This window comes from Cherax quadricarinatus, chromosome 44, assembly GCF_038502225.1.
Source record: "Cherax quadricarinatus isolate ZL_2023a chromosome 44, ASM3850222v1, whole genome shotgun sequence".
Lineage (NCBI taxonomy): Eukaryota > Metazoa > Arthropoda > Malacostraca > Decapoda > Parastacidae > Cherax > Cherax quadricarinatus.
The window spans coordinates 5,021,828-5,043,753 of record NC_091335.1 but is presented as its reverse complement, the minus strand read 5'-3'; the positions used below and the strand labels follow the sequence as shown (position 1 = coordinate 5,043,753).

The 21,926-nt window shown below is 44.2% G+C and overlaps 1 protein-coding gene across 1 annotated transcript in view; it reads left to right on the top strand.

Moving 5' to 3' along the window:
- Nucleotides 1-365: 365 nt before the first annotated feature.
- The window catches only part of LOC128697485 (protein toll), a 39,788-nt gene continuing 18,227 nt past the window's right edge, over nucleotides 366-21,926 (top strand). The window contains exon 1 of the mRNA XM_053789212.2: nucleotides 366-605. The gene's annotated coding sequence lies outside the window, so the exon portion shown is untranslated. The remainder of the gene's footprint in view (nucleotides 606-21,926) is intronic.

Here is a 21,926-nt window from a genome sequence, read left to right as displayed (position 1 = left end):
TTGTCTCTGTGCTGTTGGTATGTGAGCGTTCATTGAGGCTTCATACACAAGTTGAAAGTTTTTCTATGGTTTTATATAGTGAATTATATTAATGGGGGTATGTATAATAAATTCTTGGAATTAATGTATGTTCAATTTAATTCAATTGCTTATTGTAAAATTACTGTACACAGGAGCACAATAATCTGAAGGTCTGTATGATACAGCATTTCAGTCCTACAAACTGAAAAGGGCAGAATGTCAATGGTTTTATGATATAAATATGGGTTTACAATTGGGCGCAGCAACTGGGTAAAATAAAACATGACAACTGTGGAAGGGAGTCCTGAGTTGCGGGTTGAGAACTGTCAGTCTGTGCGCTGAGGCAAAGAAGTGCGCTGGTGTAACGATAACTGAACCTTTTCTTTGTTATATCGCGTGGTTTTGATGTTGCTACACTCCAGGGTGGACGTTAGCTGTCTATTTATATGATCATACGTTTGATGGTAGCCCAGTGCGAGGATTATAGGTGCGTCGAGTGGAACAGCAGCAAGTTTGGCCTTGCAAGAGTGTGGTGGTGACGTGCCAGACAGCATAGTGTGGCATGCACTTTCCTGCGTTATGAGGTAAGTGCCAGGCTTATGTACAGTGACACTTGTTTTTTTTAGTGCATGAGGTCGTCTAGAAGACTTAATAAGTGAATGCTGGAAGCTGAGACTCGTGCAGCTTGAGGAATGTTGCGTACTTTATACGTATGTTGTGAGCGATGGTCAGAAGATTGCAGAGACGTGGCTTAACACTGTTGACTAACCAAGCTACAGTAGTAATGAATTGTTTGTAATAATAATGGATTCAATTACAGTGGTAAATAGTTATTTGCTGTGTGTTAGTGGTTCTGAGATTATCTTCCCCACTGCCCAGTCTTAGACCAGACCAGGAAGCGAAATATTACGGAATTAACAATTATTAATAATTACATAGAAGAGTAAAGTATATATACACTGAATGAAAATAGAAGACTGTTGTAAGATTTTCCTGTTATCTTAAGTGTTAGTGAGAAATGGGCAGGAAATCCTGCCAGAGTGAAAAAAATAATTGGTTTCCATTTCACACCCATTTGACAGGATGGTTGTATCTCCCTAGATGTTGTTTACCAACCCACCACCTTTTTCCACTAACCTGCCACCTGTGTTGGTTACACAGTGAATTCAGTCTAAGGACTTGTTAGGATTATTAACCCAGAGTTAGTAATTCTAGATACCTCAAGAAAGAAAATGTATGTGTGTACTAAGATATTCTTTCCCATGATATAACTCACAGCACTAGGCTGACATACAGGCATCTATTACTGCATGTGCCAGGAACGAACACGAATCCTTCCAACCTGTCCTCCAATATATGTGCTAATTATTCAACTTATTTACATTAGTTGGATTCCAAAATAGTATATATAAATTAAAATGCAACTTACTATGCCACCAGACAGTGTCACATTAGTATACTTATTATATTTAAACCCTTAGTTTTTAACATATTTTTTTCATGATTTCTCTACAAATGTTAATTAGGTTAGGCTTGGATGGTTAGATTATCATTAATATATGATAAGCTATTTGGCCAATGGAGCAGCAGACATATCGAAAATCGGTCTTATGATACAACAGTACATATAGTACTTATATCTAAGAGCAATACCCGTTGTGGAAAATACTGTATATATTTTCCGGAAATACGGTAATTTATAGGTAAATAGATGCCCTATGTTGTATTTTTAAAAGAAGTATGTTATCGAAAATGGGAAACCTGCAGCTGCGGGGGTCAGTCGCCATTTTGGTTTGAATGAGCCAAGTAAACGTTAGTGTAATGGGAAGAATTTTTCGTGCTCTAGAGGTTAAAATTTGGTTGACACCTCTCAAATAGGAGGCGAAATTGTTGTATGTGCATTCCTGCATAATTTGAGATATCAGGCGACTGGACAAGACAACTCCAGGAACCTCAGATAAGTCTGTTATGTTATAACTCGGGCCAGTTGTTATTTTCATGTATAGACAGTGAGGTTTTCTGAGTATGATACAACTTAATCTCCAGTCAAACTGGTGAGTGTTATGATTAAGATATATTCTCCTTCTGTTATATAAATGTGTGTATATACTATAATCCTTTTTTAATTTTAATATACAGTCCACAAATTTATATATTTACCAGCATTCCTGGTGATGTATATTTCATTTATAATTAATAGGTCCAGAGCAACTTGTGGATATGACAGTGGTAGGTATCGAAGGGAGACATTTTTTGCGACCTAGGTATCATGTGGGAGTTCGACACGTGGATTAGGTAACTGGTAACTGGTTACGGTTACCAGTAACCAGTGTACCGTTGACTCAACGACCAACCGTCTCTGCCTGAGTCACTGTCTATTCATATTGCGCTGATCTGGCATTATTCAAAGACCCATGGGTACGTGGGCGGCCGGTCAGTCAGTGTGACGAGAGGAGCGAGTGAGATAGGTACGGCTGGCAAGGGCTCTCTCCACATATCTGCATTATACGTAATAACAGCCTACATGAGTATTTCTTACCTAATCCACGTGTCGAACTCCCACATGATAAATGGTGGCAGCGGTGGGATCACAATCTGAAACACAGGACAACAACAACACTCAAGTGAGCACACTAGCCACAGAAACGTCTTTCTGCACGGCTTGTGGCATCAGCAAGAGATGGCATAACTCGTTGCAAGTAAAGTTCTTCTCAAAGCGTCCCCTGGGAAGGAACGAATACTTGAACAAGTCGCCATCGCAAGGATAGTAGAGCACTATCATGCGTGCATGATATTGTGGCTGGAGTCCAGACAGGAGTGACAGTATTACTAGTGCCTGACCGCTCGGCTACGTTAATAAGTAATTCACGGATCTATAGGAACTTAATCTGAACTTCACATTTCGCAGCACTTTAACAAATCTCAGATACAAGCTGTGAGAACAAACACATTGTTCGAGGGCTAGGTATTGTCTTTCAGTTAGTAAGGGAATGTGAGGACTGATGACAGGAACAGCAATAGCCTGAGAGGTCTGAGTGTCGACATTCACTAAAGTATCACTTGACGGTATGTGAGACATAATGGCAAAGTAGCACGAGAACAAATAAGGCAAAAATAATGAACAATAAAAATGATATAAAATTCTAGAATTGAAATAAAAGATATACAACTAATTCTGCAGAAGTAATAAAAAAAAAATGTCTAAGATACACTGCAAGAGGAAGGAAAACTCAATTTAAAGGACTATTGGCCAAAATAAAAAATTTACATTGAAATATACAAGTAAAAATATTACTGGAGACTGAATTAAATGCAAAATGAGCTGTCTTTACTCTTGCTAATAAAGAAATTAATTAATTAAATTTTTAAATCAATGTAAAAAGTACAAAATAAAATTATTAAATTGTTAACTGGGAAATTAAAGTATTTTCTAAGAATGCATAGACAAAATTAAAATATATTTCATAAAAATATCAATAAAAGAAAAGAATTCACTGCAGAACAAGTGCAACAAATAAAGTGTAAAAATAATCACTGCAGTAATAAAGTGTCACTGGGAAAACTCAGGTTAAATAATGAAATAAAATTATGAAGAAAAAAAAAATAAACTGATTGAACACTTTAACTCTTAATTGTAAATTAGACAAAACAATTTACTCAAACAGAGTAAGGAAAACACTTTACGTTAAAAGTAATTGAAATTGCATCAAGAGTGAATTTGTTCAAAGAAATATAAAAATATGAATAAATTAAAACAAAGGAACAAAACAGGTAGGTTAACACTTACAGTGGCAGAGCACACTTCATTATAATATATTCTTACAACAAAATCCTGCTGTGATACGACAATACAACAAAATCTTGCTGTGACTGATACGACAAAAATTTGCTGGCAAAAATAATGGTACACAGTCTGCGAAAAAAATTAGAGGAATGAGACACTGCTGGCATATGAAAAAAAAGACACACATAGAAATAAATGGATAATTTGGTATACTGGGGTGAATATTACTGCATGAAATACAATGACAATTACTGGAGAATACAATGCTGAAAGAATTTTGAAGCACTTCACACAGAGTGACTGACTGGTACACTACACAATAATACTTACTAGAGACAGGAGTAGCATAAAGAAAAACACAGAATAAAAAAATATAAGATAAGTGAAAACACTGAAAAATATTGTAAAAATAATGAGTCAAAGAAATACTGCGTTTACACTGAAAAACACAAGGTTTAGAGTACACAAGCAATTTACTATAAATGTCTCACACACGCAAATGTCTTTAAATGCAAGAAAAATGTCTCAAGAAAATTATCACTGAAGTCTGGAGTAGTAGACGGGCGATTACTGGTGATGGGGGCGGGTGGTAGGGTGTCCCGCGCGGTGATACTGACGCCTCCTACATTCACTGTTGTCGGAAGAATTTCACTCGGTGGACTCCATAATTGGGTATCGTTGGCGCTCACCTACAATCTCTTGACCAATTATGTGAGCCAAAACAGTACTAGGACCCAGTACAAGGGTGCAAACAACCACAGGTAGATGGGTGGATGGCTGGTGGTGGTGGTGGTGGGGTGGTGTGAGTAGAGTGGTGGTGGTGGGTGTGACTCTCGCTGGCGCTCACTGGCGTGCACTCCCCCCCTACCCACGAAGGTGGCTTGATAACCCACTCTATAGGTAGCATCCAACAGGGAGCACAAAGCGATTAGACAATACTACTTGTCTAACTGATAAATAATAATTATCTATGTTCATTTACTGTTATGTATATAATGATACATTCAGATAAATGCAATCTTCCACACCCGTATGTTTTTTTTATTATAAACTCGTATATGTATGTTGAAAGACCTACTTAAAAAGAATAAGTGAAAAATATTTTATAAATCGGCTGGTCCATCGGCTGTGTCGGAGGCGCTACCGTTGAGCCACGAGTAATTCCCAGAATATTATTGGTCTTCCTGTATAATTCTTGAAGAATATTAATGGCTAACACGCTAGAAACGGACGGAGGTGCCACATACTAGATAACAATGAGAGGAAATGCCGATTAGTTCAGGATGCGTTGCTTAAATACATACGCAATAGCAGTGCTTTCCGTAAACGGCTTTATCAAGCCGTAACGGCTTGGTAAAGCTCCTGGAGAGCGAAACGTTGCCACAATAAAATGTCACATTAGTTGTGTCCTTTTACCTAAACATATTGTCGGTAATTCTACCAACGTTAATACATACTATGAGTTACAAGGGAAAATATTTTACAAGCCAAACTGTACTTGTGATTGTGTTGCATTTGTTACAGTAACAGTAACTGAAGGAACCACACAGGTACAGAGGAAGCTTTTATTGTGATGTTTTGCTCTTTGTGTAGAGATTTATCAAGTCAGTGACTTGATCAAAATCTGTAGACAGCAAAGCAGTGCCACGAAAGCCTACTCATTGACGTCTGTCATGACTTGATCAAAATCTTGACACTGCAGAGTAATGCTACAGAAACCTATTCTACATCTGACTTTTCAGTTTATCAGCATTACGTCTTTGTATCCGTCAGTCTTGCAGTGAAACAAAGAGGGGATGATTACCCTCCCATCGCCTCCCATCCCCCCAGTTTCTCTGTTGTTAAAAATCTAGTTAACACTGAATATATTATTCAGTGGAAAAGTTCGTAGCCTTGGAGAAACAAAGTGTGGACCCTCAACGTTTCAATTGTGTCCACGACAATGCCCTGAGAGAAAGGTCATTGTCACAGTCCTACCAATATCTGTTGTCCATTGAATTTGGAACACCTCGAGGTATAATTTTTTTATATGCTGACCATAGAAAATAGAGTAAGTCACTGTTTATTTTATGCAGTGCACAATAATCTGAGCGGCTAGCTTATTGTGCCTTGTAATACTCTATTTTGGGAGAGGTATCGAAAAAAAAAGAAAATACTTATATCAGAGGTCACAGTGGATCTTTGCCAAACCCCAGTGACCACAATGAGTATCAAACCCCATTGGTCACAGTGGGTCTGTCAAACCCCGCTGGTCATTGAATTTTTATCAGAACACACTGGTAACAGTTACATCTCAAAAATCGAACCAGGGTACGGGTGGGGTTAGAACCCATGGCAAGTGATCCGTAAAACTCCAGAGGCCATGACAAGTGGGGTATAAAACTCCAGGCCAGTGTGTAAGCCACTGGGCCAGTTGGCTACAGTAAAATTCATCCGTGGTTTGCAATATTATTACATTTCCGTGAGTCAGTGTTAGTCAGGGAGGGTTAGTAACCCAGGAAATCCCAACAAAGCCGGTCAGTATGTCTTATTTCAATTGGAGTCCTTTTTTTTCTGTCATCTCCAGGATACGACAGAGGATGATTAATTCCCAGGTATCAATTTACTGCTAGGCAACATGGCAACAGGTAGAGCAGGTGTTAGGAAGCCAACCCATACATCTCGCCTCGTACAGGTTTCGACCTGGGGTCCTCTTGGGTGTGACCTGGGAACGCTACCACGAGGGTCATGCAACGCATAGGGATTGGGAGGTAATGAAATTTGATCCAAGGAAGGGGAGGCACTAAAACACCCTCTACCCCAGGAGGGAACACGTTTGTTACCGCGGCTATTGCCAGCGACCTTGTCACAACTCACGGGGGAAACCCCAGGAAAAACCAGGAAGAATTCACTGCGTTTTCTCAGTATTTAACATGTCTACTATACCACGGAAGTCAGTTTTATCATATATATATATATATATATATATATATATATATATATATATATATATATATATATATATATATATATATATATATATATATATATATATATATATATATCGTGCCGAATAGGTAAAATTGGTCAATTAGCAAGAACTCATTTAAAATTAAGTCCTTTCTAATATTTTCTCTTATACATTTAAAGACTTTTTTTCATTAATGTTAATGTAAAAATTAATAATTTTGTACCAAAAGAGCCATAAAAAATTTACCTAACCTTATTATAACAAGCACAATTTAATTTAGCCTAATCCAACTAAATATATTTTAGATAAATTTACAATAATTTAATAATAAATTCAATGAAATATATTTTTTTCGTTAGGTTTAGATAAATATTTTTTATCTAAAATATATTTAGTTGGATTAGGCTAAATTAAATTGCGTTTGTTATAATAAGGTTAGGTAAGTTTTCTAAGGTTCTTTTGGTACAAAATTATTTATTTTTACATTAACATAAATGAAAAAAATATATCTTTAAACGTATAAGAGAAAATTTTAGAAAGGACTTGATTTTAAATGAGTTTTTGCTAATTGACCAATTTTACCTATTCGGCACGACACACACACACACACACACACACACACACACACACACACACACACACACACACACACACACACACACACACACACACACACACACACACACACGTACGTTAGGAAGTATTTCTTCAGTCATAGAGTCGTCAGCAAGTGGAATAGCCTAGCAAGTGAAGTAGTGGAGGCAGGAACCATACATAGTTTTAAGAAGAGTTATGACAAAGCTCAGGAAGCAGAGAGGGAGAGGACCTAGTAGCGATCAGTGAAGAGGCGGGGCCAGGAGCTGAGTCTCGAACCCTGCAACCATAATTAGGTGAGTACACACACACACACACACACACACACACACACATTATATATATATATATATATATATATATATATATATATATATATATATATATATATATATATATATATATATAATACATAATATACAAGATAAGCCACGAGGGTGGAAATCATTAGGTCAAGTACTTTCACACCTCTCAGTGCGTCATCAGGAGCTATGCAATGTTGCAAGAGAGCAATATATTTGTGTGTGTGTGTGTGTTACCTGAGGCTGGTGCAAGTGTTTGAGGAGCCATGTAGCAGTGCGCCTAGTGAGCCAGGGCTGGTCTTGTCTCCCACCCTCACGGTACCTACACTCTAACAACAGGTTTTAACAAAAGTAATTATAGGTTGTGCCACTCATGGGTGAGGAACCTCAGATAACAAATTTTGGCCTAGAGAAATGCTGGCTCTATTTATAGTGGAGGCATTTGTAGGCGGCACTGTGGGTACAGGTCTCTAACAACCAAGTCCTGTGGTTACAGGTCTGATACCCAAGTCCTGTGCGTACAGGTCTCTGGTACCCATGTACTGTGGGTACAGGTCTCTGGTACCCAAGTACTGTGGGTACAGGTCTCTGGTACCCATGTACTCTGGGTACAGGTTTCTGATACCAAAGTCTTGTGGGTACAGGTCTCTGGTACCCAAGTACTGTGGGTACAGGTCTCTGGTACCCAAGTACTGTGGGTACAGGTCTCTGGTACCCAAGTACTGTGGGTACAGGTCTCTGGTACCCAAGTACTGTGGGTACAGGTCTCTGGTACCCAAGTATACATTGACTTCCTTGTCGGTCTATTATCTACTGAATTTTTAAGTGAGGAAGAGTGCCTTGACGCTAGTGAAGGGCTCTTGATCCAAGGAATTTGAGTTACCCCCTCCCCTTTTATTAAATCCGAACTGAATTTACGTTCTTATTGTTTGGTTGAGTTTACGTTCTTATTGTTTGGTTGGGTTTACGTTCTTATTGTTTGGTTGAGTTTATGTTTTTATTGTTTGGTTGGGTTTACGTTCTTATTGTTTGGTTGAGTTTACGTTCTTATTGTTTGGTTGAGTTTACGTTCTTATTGTTTGGTTGAGTTTACGTTCTTATTGTTTGGTTGAGTTTACGTTCTTATTGTTTGGTTGAGTTTACGTTCTTATTGTTTGGTTGAGTTTATGTTTTTATTGACTTTTTTTCACAATTAATCCCAAGCCCATATTTTTGTGCATGAGAGAGAGAGAGAGAGAGAGAGAGAGAGAGAGAGAGAGAGAGAGAGAGAGAGAGAGAGAGAGAGAGAGAGGAGAGAGGGACATAGTTTCCCTTTTGGGTCCAATCGTCCTTATGATCAAACTGTATATGATGCTGGGAGAACCTTGTTACACTGTCAGCATATTTCAAACACTTGCTATGTCATGACGTCAAGGACTTCCGTATGTCCGCGCATGTGACATAAGGCTAGACAGTGTTGAGTCGGGTCAGTGAGGAAGGGACGAGAAGACGCTGATATTTACCCAATATATCACTCTGTGTTACAACCTACTGCGTGTTTCAATCACCAATTACTCCATCTAAGAGGAACCTGACCACCCTGAGAAATAAGTAGCTGCTGTTTAAGACTTGCTGCGTATTTTTTTTTTTCGTCTACTTCCATTGCTGCCCCGTTGTCTCTCCTCATCCTAATTCTGACTAGTCTTTCAACATCTGAGTTAGTGGGTTTGTGTTTGGAAAGGACGTGCCTTGTATGGGCCAATAACCCTGCTGCAGTTAGGTTACGTTAGGTCATATTTGTCAGGAAACAGGACAAGTGTTTCCTGATGCGGGTCTTAGTCATATGATGACCCACAGCTGTAACATTTGGTCAACTGACCGAGGCCTTCCACTGGCTTACCGGTCCACCCCTTTAAAAATTATGGTCATGATTCTGACCATTTTTTGTTCATGCAGGGTTCCTCCTTTCTTATATTCTTGTCTCTCCTGGTCAGTCTTTCATCTGAGGTAGTCAGGTTGAGTACTCTCACCTCCGTAACAGTGTCATTTTTAATAGTAACTTACAGTTTTTGTGTGTATTTTTTATTAAATGATGGTGCCAGGTATGTGCTGTACACTGTGGCAGGTTGAAGGTATTATGTAGTGTTTATAGCCCTGGCCTGAATGATGCTTTCTTAATTAAGGTTCTTGAAAGCTGTTTTAGGGTTACTGAGCGTCTGGGTCACAAGGTGAGTGTCTCACTCCCCACCTCACCCCCAACACTGGCTGCCTCCACTCGTCACCCCCACAGTGGCTGCCTCCCCACCTCACCCCCAACACTGGCTGCCTCCACTCGTCACCCCCACAGTGGCTGCCTCCTCATCTCACCCCAAGTGGCTGCCTCCACTCGTCTCCCCCACAGTGGCTGCCTCCCCACCTCACCACATCCCCAACACTGGCTGCCTCCCCACCTCACCCCCAACAGTGGCTGCTTCCCCACCTCACCCCAACACTGGCTGCCTCCCCACCTCGCCCCCAACACTGGCTGCCTCCCCACCTCACCCCCAACACTGACTGACTCCCCATCTCACCCCAAGTGGCTGCATCCCCACCTCACCACATCCCCAACACTGGTTGCCTCCCCACCTCGCCCCCAACACTGGCTGCCTCCCCACCTCACCCCCAACACTGACTGACTCCTCATCTCACCCCAAGTGGCTGCCTCCAATCGTCACCCCGACAGTGGCTGCCTCCAATCGTCACCCCGACATTGGCTGCCTCCAATCGTCACCCCGACAGTGGCTGCCTCCCCACCTCACCCTATATATATATTACATTTATATATATAAATATACATGTATATACAATTTTTGTTGCCTGCTGCGTGTTGTTTAAGATATCCTTATAAAAAATTTATTTTCCCTGTACTGTACGTGAGATAGGCCGTATAAACCAGATCTGCTAATTGAAGCTTTTGTACCTGGCGCACTATTCAATAGTCTCCTAGCTCAAACTGACAGATAATAATACTGTGAAATCCATCCTCTGCGATGGAATATAACAGGGAAACGTAGCTAGGTGTTGTTCTTACTATATTACTATGTAGAATATGGTAGGAGCACATTGTAGATGTGTACAATGAATGTTAAGATAATACAGACGGGAGGAATGTGATGTGATGGAGGGTAGTGGATGTAAAGGTGGTATTGGGAGGGCAGTGGAAGATCCCGCTAAGCGCTGGATCATGCCAGTCTTTGCCCGACGTGGCATGTAAGACCTCAGTGTTAATTTGAGGTTAAAGGTCAGGTTGGTTTGACGTGTTTGGCATCCTGAGGCACGCGCTTGGCAATCAAGGGTCACTGAACGCTAAAAAGATGAAGGTACTCACTCTTACATTTTTTTTATGGCTGACGTGTCCAACCTTAAAATATAGGTATAATGTTTGTCAGGGAACAGTACAAGTGTTTCCTAACGTGGGTCGAAGTCATGTGATGACCCACAGCTGGAGCTTTTGGTCATCCGCCGAGGCCTTCCACTAACCTTAAAATGTTCTCCGGATGTCATATTTATTTCAGCCGAGCTGCAAGTCATGTATCTGTGAAGAAAACATGAGTCATGTCCTGCTGGCGACCCTATTAAGGTAGATTCACTGTTTGATGAGTCTCTTCCAAGAGGGTAGGGCTCTTAATCCAAGGAATTAGATTTATCCTGTCTACTTACTGTTCGTCGGGCTCTGTATGACTCTTGGAAAGCAATATCAGACAGACCAAAATTAGTTTACAAAGCCGAAAATTAGTTTACAAAGATAATAACAGCCGAAAATTATTCTATTCAGGCGACTTCATGTGTGTGTGTATATATATATATATATATATATATATATATATATATATATATATATATATATATATATATATATAATCAGTGCCATTCTCGTATGCCAATGAGTCGGTAAATATACACTCATAACCTGTAGGAATCCTCATAAGTTGTCTTCTCATGGCAAAGCAAGGGTCGAAATGCGAGTCAGACTTTGTCCACGCAGTCAACTCTGCCACCAGTACAACATTGTGCCACCTACTCCAGAGACTGGTGCAACATTGTGCCACCACCTGTAGACTGGTGCAACATTGTGCCATTACCTGTGACTGGTGCAACATTGTGCCACCACTGTGAGACTGGTGCAACATTGTGCCACCACTCAGAGATCACAACATTGTGCCTCCACCTGTGAGACTGGTTCTACATTGTGCCACCACCTGTGAGACTGGTTCAACATTGTGCCACCACCTGTGAGACTGGTGCAACATTGTGCCACCACCTGTGAGACTGGTACAACATTGTGCCACCACCTGTCAGACTGGTGCAACATTGTGCCACCACCTGTGAGACTGGTACAACATTGTGCCACCACCCTGTGAGACTGGCACAACATTCTGCCACCACCTGTGAGACTGGTACAACATTGTGCCACCACCTGTGAGACTGGTGCAACATTGTGCCACCACCTCAGAGACTGGTGCAACATTGTGCCACCATCATGAGACTGGTGCAACATTGTGCCACCACCTGTGAGACTGGTACAACATTCTGCCACCACCTGTGAGACTGGTGCAACATTGTGCCACCACCTGTAGACTGGTGCAACATTGTGCCACCACCGTAGAGACTGGTACAACATTGTGCCACCACCTGTGAGACTGGTGCAACATTGTGCCACCACTGGTGAGACTGGTGCAACATTGTGCCACCACCTGTGAGACTGGTGCAACATTGTGCCACCACCTGCGAGACTGGTGCAACATTGTGCCACCACCTGTGAGACTGGTGGTCCAACATTGTGCCACCACTCAGCAGACTGGTGCAACATTGTGCCACCACCTGTGAGACTGGCACAACATTGTGCCACCACCTGTGAGACTTGTGCAACATTGTGCCACCACCTGTGACACTGGTACAACATTGTGCCACCTTACCTGCAGGACTGGTGCAACATTGTGCCACCACTCCCAGAGACTGGTGCAACATTGTGCCACCACCTGTAGGACTGGTTCAACATTGTGCCACCACCTGTGAGACTGGTGCAACATTGTGCCACCACCTGTGAGACTGGTACAACATTGTGCCACCACCTGTGAGACTGGTGCAACATTGTGCCACCACCTGTGAGACTGGTACAACATTGTGCCACCACCTGTGAGACTGGTGCAACATTGTGCCACCACCTGTGAGACTGGTACAACATTGTGCCACCACCTGTGAGACTGGTGCAACATTGTGCCACCACCTGTGAGACTGGTACAACATTGTGCCACCACCTGTGAGACTGGTACAACATTGTGCCACCACCTGTGAGACTGGTGCAACATTGTGCCACCACCTGTGAGACTGGTGCAACATTGTGCCACCACCTGTGAGACTGGTACAACATTGTGCCACCACGTATGAGACTGGTGCAACATTGTGCCACCACCTGTGAGACTGGTACAACATTCTGCCACCACCTGTGAGACTGGTGCAACATTGTGCCACCACCTGTGAGACTGGTGCAACATTGTGCCACCACCTGTGAGACTGGTACAACATTGTGCCACCACCTGTGAGACTGGTGCAACATTGTGCCACAACCTGAGACTGGTGCAACATTGTGCCACCACCCCTGTGAGACTGGTGCAACATTGTGCCACCACCTGTGAGACTGGTGCAACATTGCCACACCACCTGTGAGACTGGACTGGCAACATTGTGCCACCACCTGTGAGACTGGAAAAGCAACATTGTGCCACCACCGTGAGACTGGTACAACATTGTGCCACCACCTGTGCAGACTGGTACAACATTGTGCCACCACCTGTGAGACTGGTAACCAACATTGTGCCACCACCTCCTGTGAGATCAAGGTACAACATTGTGCCACCACCTGTGAGACTGGTACAACATTGTGCCACCACCTGTGAGACTGGTGCAACATTGTGCCACCACCTGTGATCAGGTACAACATTGTGCCACCACCTCCAGAGACTGGTACAACATTGTGCCACCTCACTGGCCGAGACTGGTACTGTGAGACTGGTGCAACATTGTGCCACCACCTGTGAGACTGGTACAACATTGTGCCACCACCTGTGAGACTGGTGCAACATTGTGCCACCACCTGTGAGACTGGTGCAACATTGTGCCACCACCTGTGAGACTGGTGCAACATTGTGCCACCACGTATGAGACTGGTGCAACATTGTGCCACCACTTCTGCAACATTGTGCCACCATAGTAAGATGATACATGTAATATGACAGATTTGCGTCCATGAGCGGCGACTCGACCCCCGCACTCATACAACGGAGAGTACATGGTAGAGCAGATGTATGAGGTAGTATTTTCCCAGTTAGTGACCTTGTGTGCTAGCCACACTCACAGACATTCTAGGAAAACTCGGTTACAGCCAGTGTTCCAGCGTGTGTCGAGACTGTGACAATGCTTTTGTCTAGCTAGTAACTGCAGTTCAGTATTGCTCACATTAATATATATATATATATATATATATATATATATATATATATATTGTGTGTGACGAAGAGACAATGTTTGTACGTACATACACACCTGGAGAGGTTTGGGGGTCAACGCCCCCCTCGGCCGGGTCTGTGACCAGGCCTCGCGGTGGATCATCGGCAGTGCTGTATGATCCTAGTAGGTTTAACGCTTCCTTTTGATTATAATCGCGGTAGATCAGGGCCTAAGCAGTTAGGCTGTTACAGCTGACTACACGCAAGCAGACGTACGAACCACAGCCCGGCTGGTTAGGTACTGATTTTATATATATATATATATATATATATATATATATATATATATATATATATATATATATATAATTATAGACAAACACTGATCTCTGGCCGAAGGAGACTCGAACCTACGAACCTTGGAACAAGGTACGCAGTGCTTTACCATCCGCACCACACTGGACCAATACCTTGGCGCCCAGCTCACGCTAGACTTTTTGACCCAAGGCAGTCAGCTTTCAGGCAGGTGGCTTACAACTTTTCATCTCATCCCCTGCATGCATCGACCAGCTAAAATCTCAGTGTGTGTGTATTTATATACTTGCATATATATCAGTTGACTTCCAAAATCGAGTGGCCAAAAGAAGGAAACACATTCACCACCATTCACTCAGTAGCTGTCTTTTCAGAAGCGCATTGACATCACAATACAAAGGACCATTCTGAACAGCAACATCCCCAGCCCTCTTCCTTTAGAGTGGAGGCAGTGATTGCAAAACACTCCCATCCCCCCTTTTCCCCCCGGTACGTAGAAGAGGTGAGGCAGTCACCAGGGCACCACCTCGAGTGTGCAGGCCCATAATACAGCCTGAGAAGACATTAAACGCAAGGCCATTGGTCAACCTCACTCTGGTTGACAGCTTAGTTCATTCAGGGAATTTGTATCTTTTTATCTGATGGTATCTTTGTGTGTGTGTGTGTGTATACGTGTATACTCACCTATTTGTGGTTGCAGGGGTCGATTCACAGCTCCTGGCCTCGCCTCTTCACTGGTCGCTACTAGGGCCACTCTCTCCCTGCTTCCTTCAAGGGAAGTTCCTTGACGCGGGTGAGGGGCTCTTGATCTAGGGAAGTGGATCTGTGCTCCGGTTCCCTGATTTGAGCCAGAATACCTTCCATCCCCCCAGGTGCTGTATAATCCCACGGATTTAGCGCTCCCCCATGATTATAATAATAATCTCTCCTTGCTTCATGAGCTTTATCGTATCCCCAAATGAAAAGTACGGGCGCCACGAGTACACTGAGAGACAACACAGTAAGTGTCTGGGGCCCAAGACTGTTCATCTGCCTCTCAGCATACATAAGGGGAATTACCAGTAGACCCCTGGCTGTCTTCAAGAAGGCACTGGACAGGCACCTAAAGTCAGTACCTGACCAGCCGGGCTGTGGTTCGTACGTCAGTTTGATTGCGGCCAGTAGTAACAGCCTCGTTGATCAGACCCTGATCCATCACGAGGCCTGGTCTCAGACCGAGCCGCGGGGGCGCTGACCCCCGAAACCCTCACCAGGTACACTCCAGGTATGTGTGTGTGTGTGTGTGTAACATCATCAATCCACACACACACACACACACACACACACACACACACACACACACACACACACACACACACACACACACACACCTCATTTTGCCTTGGCGATGGACACTTCCCCGAAACATATCTTACCAGGAACATTATAAGCTGGTATAAATAGTTGCCATTATGTGAAGCCTCTGTATAAACACATGAGCATCAAGATACAAGGAGTTACACAGGCCAGATTCTGTCCACTTGTCTGTTTACACTCCATGGTAACTGACCCATATTATTATTATTATTATAATCAAGGGGGAAGCGCTAAACCCGGAGGATTATACAGCGCCTGGGAGGGGAATGTGGAAGGCATTCAGGCTTATTTCGGGGAACTGGAGCACAGATCCAATTCCCTAAATCAAGAGCCCCTCACCAACACCAGACTGAGCCATAACCTAGTGTAGTCACCATGCGCTACTTATTTCTAACGATACCGACAAATTAGTTTAGAAAGACACTTGAACAAACACTAGGATATATTAGAAGACATTTCGGTCCTGGGACCTTGATCAAAGTCCCAGGACCGAAACGTTTTCTAATAAATATTCTTTAGTATTTGTTTACGCGTCTTTCCAAACCAGTCCTGTGATCTCCCCCAGGATGCAACCCACAACGACCAGCTAGCACCCAGGCACACTGCTGGGAGAACACCAGCAACAGATTGATGGACTGAACACATCGACTCAAGGTTGAGCGACTGATTACCTCATTCTCCTCCTGTTCTTCAAGTTTCTCCTACGTACGGACTGATGAAGCCACTGTGTGGCGAAACGTTTCCACAATAAAGATACCCAAGAGTTGCACATGTGTCTAATTTATCAGACATAAGGAGAGAGGGCGGCTGATGCTTTATCCATATAAAATGTCTTATAGAGGAGAGTAGTGAGATTCACTAGTATTTAAGAGGTAGGTGGGTAAGATAAGATAAGATTTCGTTCGGATTTTTAACCCCGGAGGGTTAGCCACCCAGGATAACCCAAGAAAGTCAGTGCGTCATCGAGGACTGTCTAACTTATTTCCATTGGGGTCCTTAATTTTGTCCCCCAGGATGCGACCCACACCAGTCGACTAACACCCAGGTACCTATTTGCTGCTAGGTGAACAGGACAACAGGTGTAAGGAAACGTGTCGAAATGTTTCCACCCGCCGGGAATCGAACCCGGGCCCTCCGTGTGTGAAGCGGGAGCTTTAGCCACCAGGCCACCGGGCCACCACCAGGCCACCGGGCCACCGAGAGAGGGGAGGGAAGGATGGAAGGAAGTACACATAGATGGAGGGAGAGAATGTATATACCCTGAGGGGAAGATAAGTGACATACCTCCAGAAGACGGCAGTTGTACCACAAGACTGGCAACCCATAAGATCCTCTGTATAATTTAAAAGAAATGTTCCAGTACGTGGGAGAGGATGATAGGAAGTTTACCTAATATACCTGAGAGTATGATAGATATAAATATACCTAGATATATCTGAGTATGATAGATAAAATATACTGAGATATACCTGACATACCCTCCCAGTGTTGGGTCGGATTCGTATTGCCTTCCATTACCCAGGCTCTATGGCCCCTGTGGATTTAGCGCTTCCCCTGACAATATAATAATAACGTGAGTATGAAAGTATAAACACGACAATCCTTTATTGTGGCAACGTTTCCCCCTCAATGTAGAACTACACAGAGCGAAACATCGCGTACCTCTCTTTTCCAGATTTACTCGCCAATAAACCATTTCGCCCAGTGGTGTCAGTCTTATTATTATTATTAGTATAAAAGCAAGCGCTAAATCCGTATGGGTGCTGAGGCTAGCGGAGCAGTGTATATAGGTCCCTGATGCAGGGAGGTGGCCGCATGCGGCAGTCACTGACCCCAGTCAGTCAGTCAGTTTTGTTAAGTACAGTGATAACGTCTTCAGTGTGCGGTTACACTATTCTGTGTGATAGTTACGGTGTGGTTGGCAGTAGGTGACACTATCTGTGGTAGGCAGTAGGTGACGTTACATGGTGGTAGGTAAGCCTGGTAAGGGCTGATCAGGAACTCGCTGCTAGGTGGAGGCGGCGCTGAGAACAGCTGACCTCGCTCAGTTCAAGGTCAATGCAATTATGAAGCAGCCACAACATGCAGAATGCTGCCAGTCCTGCATGCTGGCTGGCTGGCTTTCTGGTCGGCAGTCTGCCTGGCTAACTGGCTCTCTCACTCGCTGGCTGGCTGGCTGTCTGGTGGGCAGTTTGCCTGGCTAGCTGGCTCTCACTTGCTGGGTGGCTGGTCGGCAGACTGCCTGGCTAGCTGGCTCTCACTCGCTGGGTGGCTGGTCGGCAGACTGCCTGGCTAGCTGGCTCTCACTCGCTGGCTGTCTGGTCGGCAGTCTGCCTGGCTAGCTGGCTCTCACTCGCTGGCTGTCTGGTGGGCAGTCTGCCTGGCTAGCTGGCTCTCACTCGCTGGCTGTCTGGTGGGCAGTCTGCCTGGCTAGCTGGCTCTCACTCGCTGGCTGTCTGGTCGGCAGTCTGCCTGGCTAGCTGGCTCTCACTCGCTGGCTGTCTGGTGGGCAGACTGCCTGGCTAGCTGGCTCTCTCTCGCTCGCTGGCTAGCTGGCTAGCTGGCTGGTCGGCTTGCTTGCTCTCAATTGCCAGAATAGTTCAAGGAAACGTGGGAAAAACAAGAGAACTAGTTAAGAGAGTCACCGATAAAAACAGGAGGACTGGTATAAATTACTTAACTGTGAAGCTTTTGGAAGGTTCCCTGAGGATACACCTCCCTCATCAGCAACTTTTTCTCTCCAATATAGAGGAAAACATGGGCAAGTTTCACGGGAAAATGTGGCAGAAAAGGACAGGTGTGATGTAGGCAGGGCGTGTAGAGCACACTGGTTCCCCCCAACACTGACAGACCCCTAAGGGTTTAGCGTCCCTCCCTTCCCCCCATGAATGTGATAGTAATCCCCCCACCCCGCCCCTGACAGTTTAGCCAAAACTCTTGGAACGTTAAACACTCCCGGTGTTCTGAATATCAGCAGTAAAGTATACTGGCAGGTATGTAAATAATATACAATGCAGTATGCAGTTTATGGCATTTACTGATAAGACGTTTCGTCCCTCAGGGACTTGATCAATCCCTGGTGGATTGATATTCCCGATGTTCTGTACAGCTGTACTGCCCAGACTGATAACTTCTGATTCGAGACAACGACGTCTACGTAAATTTTCTTCTTTATAGACGAGTTTTGTTAAGATTATACGACAGGCATATTTGTGTTCAATAATGCATATGTCTACTCGTCTGGCCGTTTGTTCCACGTAGACTTTGTCGCAGCTGCAGCATGGTATCACACCTCGACTCTAATATCAACAAGATTATTTTATTTTCTGGGTTTCCTGTTGATGAGATTCTTAATAGCGGTAGTGACTATTCATAACTCACCCGTGCAGATATTGGTAGCCTCTTTTCATGTTAGGTAGGCCTACAGATCTGACTGGATATTTATCTGTCTTGGAGATGTTGAGATTTTGTTGTATCGTCCAGGGCGGCTCTCCCTTGGGCTGCTAGCGGAGTCGCTGGCCTCTCCTGCAAACAGATCCCGCGGCAACTTGCTGCTATTTGCAATGGCTGTGTGGCTGTCTTGCCGAGGAGGGACAGGTACCTAGCAGCGTCTGTTGGCATCTGATGAATTCCCTACAATGTTTGTTAGCTGATCATTACTCTGAAAATTGTTCATGATTGTAATTATATGTTCACGATTGTGACTAGCTCTATCTGGAGCTCATTACCTTTGTCAATTCTCATTATTGTAACCAAATCTAGTTCATTAACTTTGTAATTAGTCATGAGTGTGACCAGCTCTACATGGAGCTCATTACCTTTGTACTTGGTCACGATTGTGACCAGATCTAGTTCATTACATTTGTAACTTGCTCAGCTATCAAAACTTTGGAGTCCAGTCCCTGGACCATTTCTGTACCTCTGTAATCTTTTGACTACCGCCCACAGGATGGGTATGGGGTGCATAATAAACATATTAAACTAAACTCGTTCGTCTGCTGTCGTGGATGAAGTAGGGAAGTGTAGTTTTGAAGATGTTTGGTGAATAATATTGTATTCCTTTTCTAGAAACTGTGGGTTACTGGAGGCAGAAGAGTATGCTTTCCTTATCCATACCAACATAGTCTCGCTAATATATGTGGATGACAACGTCGTAGTAACGCCCAGAAGATTCAACATGGCAGACGTCGAGTCTTCCATCAGACTCCCGCTAGAAGAGGCGTACGTCAACAAAAATATTATCTTTCTTCTATATAGGTCTCTGCAATTACAGTGACGACTAACTTTACAAGTATATCATAAGTCTACAAACATGGACGACGTGATGTATTTCCACTCTGAACAAGGCAGTAAAATGAAATGAGGAATTGTAATTTATTCTTTCTTGGAGCTTATAGGATCAGTCTTTCTCAGCACTACACCTCCATTACTGTTTAATCCTCGACTGCAGTAGACAGGCACAATAAATTCTTTACAGTCAATGGCTGTGTTTTACATGGTAACATGGCATCACACCACATGTACTCACCCAGGCAGGCAGGGTTGAGAAAAAGGCAGAATCAGAAGAACATGCCTTGAATCGGCTCTCATTTATACCAGACACCATCGTGCAGAACCAGAGAAGTTTCCAGATGGCGGGACCCTTGGCTCACATGCTCAAATTAAGTAATTTTATTTAGATATACACAAATACAGCTACATAGATTATCATACATAGCAGAATGTGTGTAGAGAACCTAGGATAACCCAAAAAAGTCAGACAAAATTACTTAAGACTACTCAGTATACAGTATTTGTTAAGCAAGAACGCCCTCTTGCGAATCAGTGTAGAGACTCGTTAATAACATTATGTTCACTAACGTGGCTTCCAGTTATATCTGATATTATTGTTTAATAATTTCCCCACTATTAAGCTCAGGCTGATCGGACAATAATTCAGTGGTAGGACTCGTCGCCCGTTTTGCAGACAGATATCACACTGGCTGTCTTCTACAGGCCAGGTACGAAACCTGTTTGCGGTGATATGTTGAAAAAACCAGTTAGTGGAGCACTAATATTCATCTTGCAGTTCTTCGGAATCCGGGAGACTTGTTTTAGCTTTAATTGGTATATAATCTTAATTTTTAAAGGGGTGTACCGGTAGGCCAGCGGAAGTCCTCGGTCAGATGACCAAAAGCTCCAGTGCGGGTCAGGAAGCTCTTGTCCTATTTCTTGACGAATCTTACCCAACCTGACTCTAATCGGTCCACCACCGCCTCTGCTACCTCCTTCCTAGTTAATACCTTTCATCTACAATTACGATTGCGAGAGTTGTAACGTAGCTGCACGTTCACTTCCGTCTGAGCGGCACTGACAATATGGGTCAAGTGACGAAGTTAATGAGAGATGGCGGTGAAAGGGCGGGCAGGTAGGCGGAGACTTAACAGGAGGAGGATCTGACTTCGGCAGCAGGAGCGGCAGCGGTGGCGGCGGCGGCGGCAACAGCAGCAGCAGCGGCGGCAGCAGCAGCAGCAGCAGCAGCAGCAGCAGCAGCAGCAGCAGCAGCAGCAGCAGCGGCGGCAGCAGCAGCAGCAGCAGCAGCAGCAGCAGCAAAAAAAAAAGGGGCGAGCAGGTAGGCGGAGACTTAATAGGAGGAGGATCTGACTTCGGCAGCAGGAGCGGCGGCGGCGGCGGCGGCGGCGGCACCAGCGGCACCAGCAGCAGACTGCTGCAGCAGCACCAGCAGCAGCCTGCACCAGCAGCAGCCTGCAGCAGCACCAGCAGCAGCCTGCAGCAGCACCAGCAGCAGCCTGCAGCAGCACCAGCAGCAGACTGCAGCAGCAGCAGCAGCAGCAGCAGCAGCAGCAAAAAAAGGGCGAGCAGGTAGGCGGAGACTTAACCAAGAGGAGGACCTGCAGCAGCACCAGCAGCAGCCTGCAGCAGCACCAGCAGTAGCCTGCAGCAGCACCAGCAACAGCCTGCAGCAGCACCAGCAGCAGACTGCAGCACCAGCAGCCTGCAGCAGCACCAGCAGCACCAGCAGCAGCCTGCAGCAGCACCAGCAGCAGCCTGCAGCAGCACCAGCAGCAGACTGCAGCAGCACCAGCAGCAGCCTGCAGCAGCACCAGCAGCAGCCTGCAGCAGCACCAGCAGCAGCACCA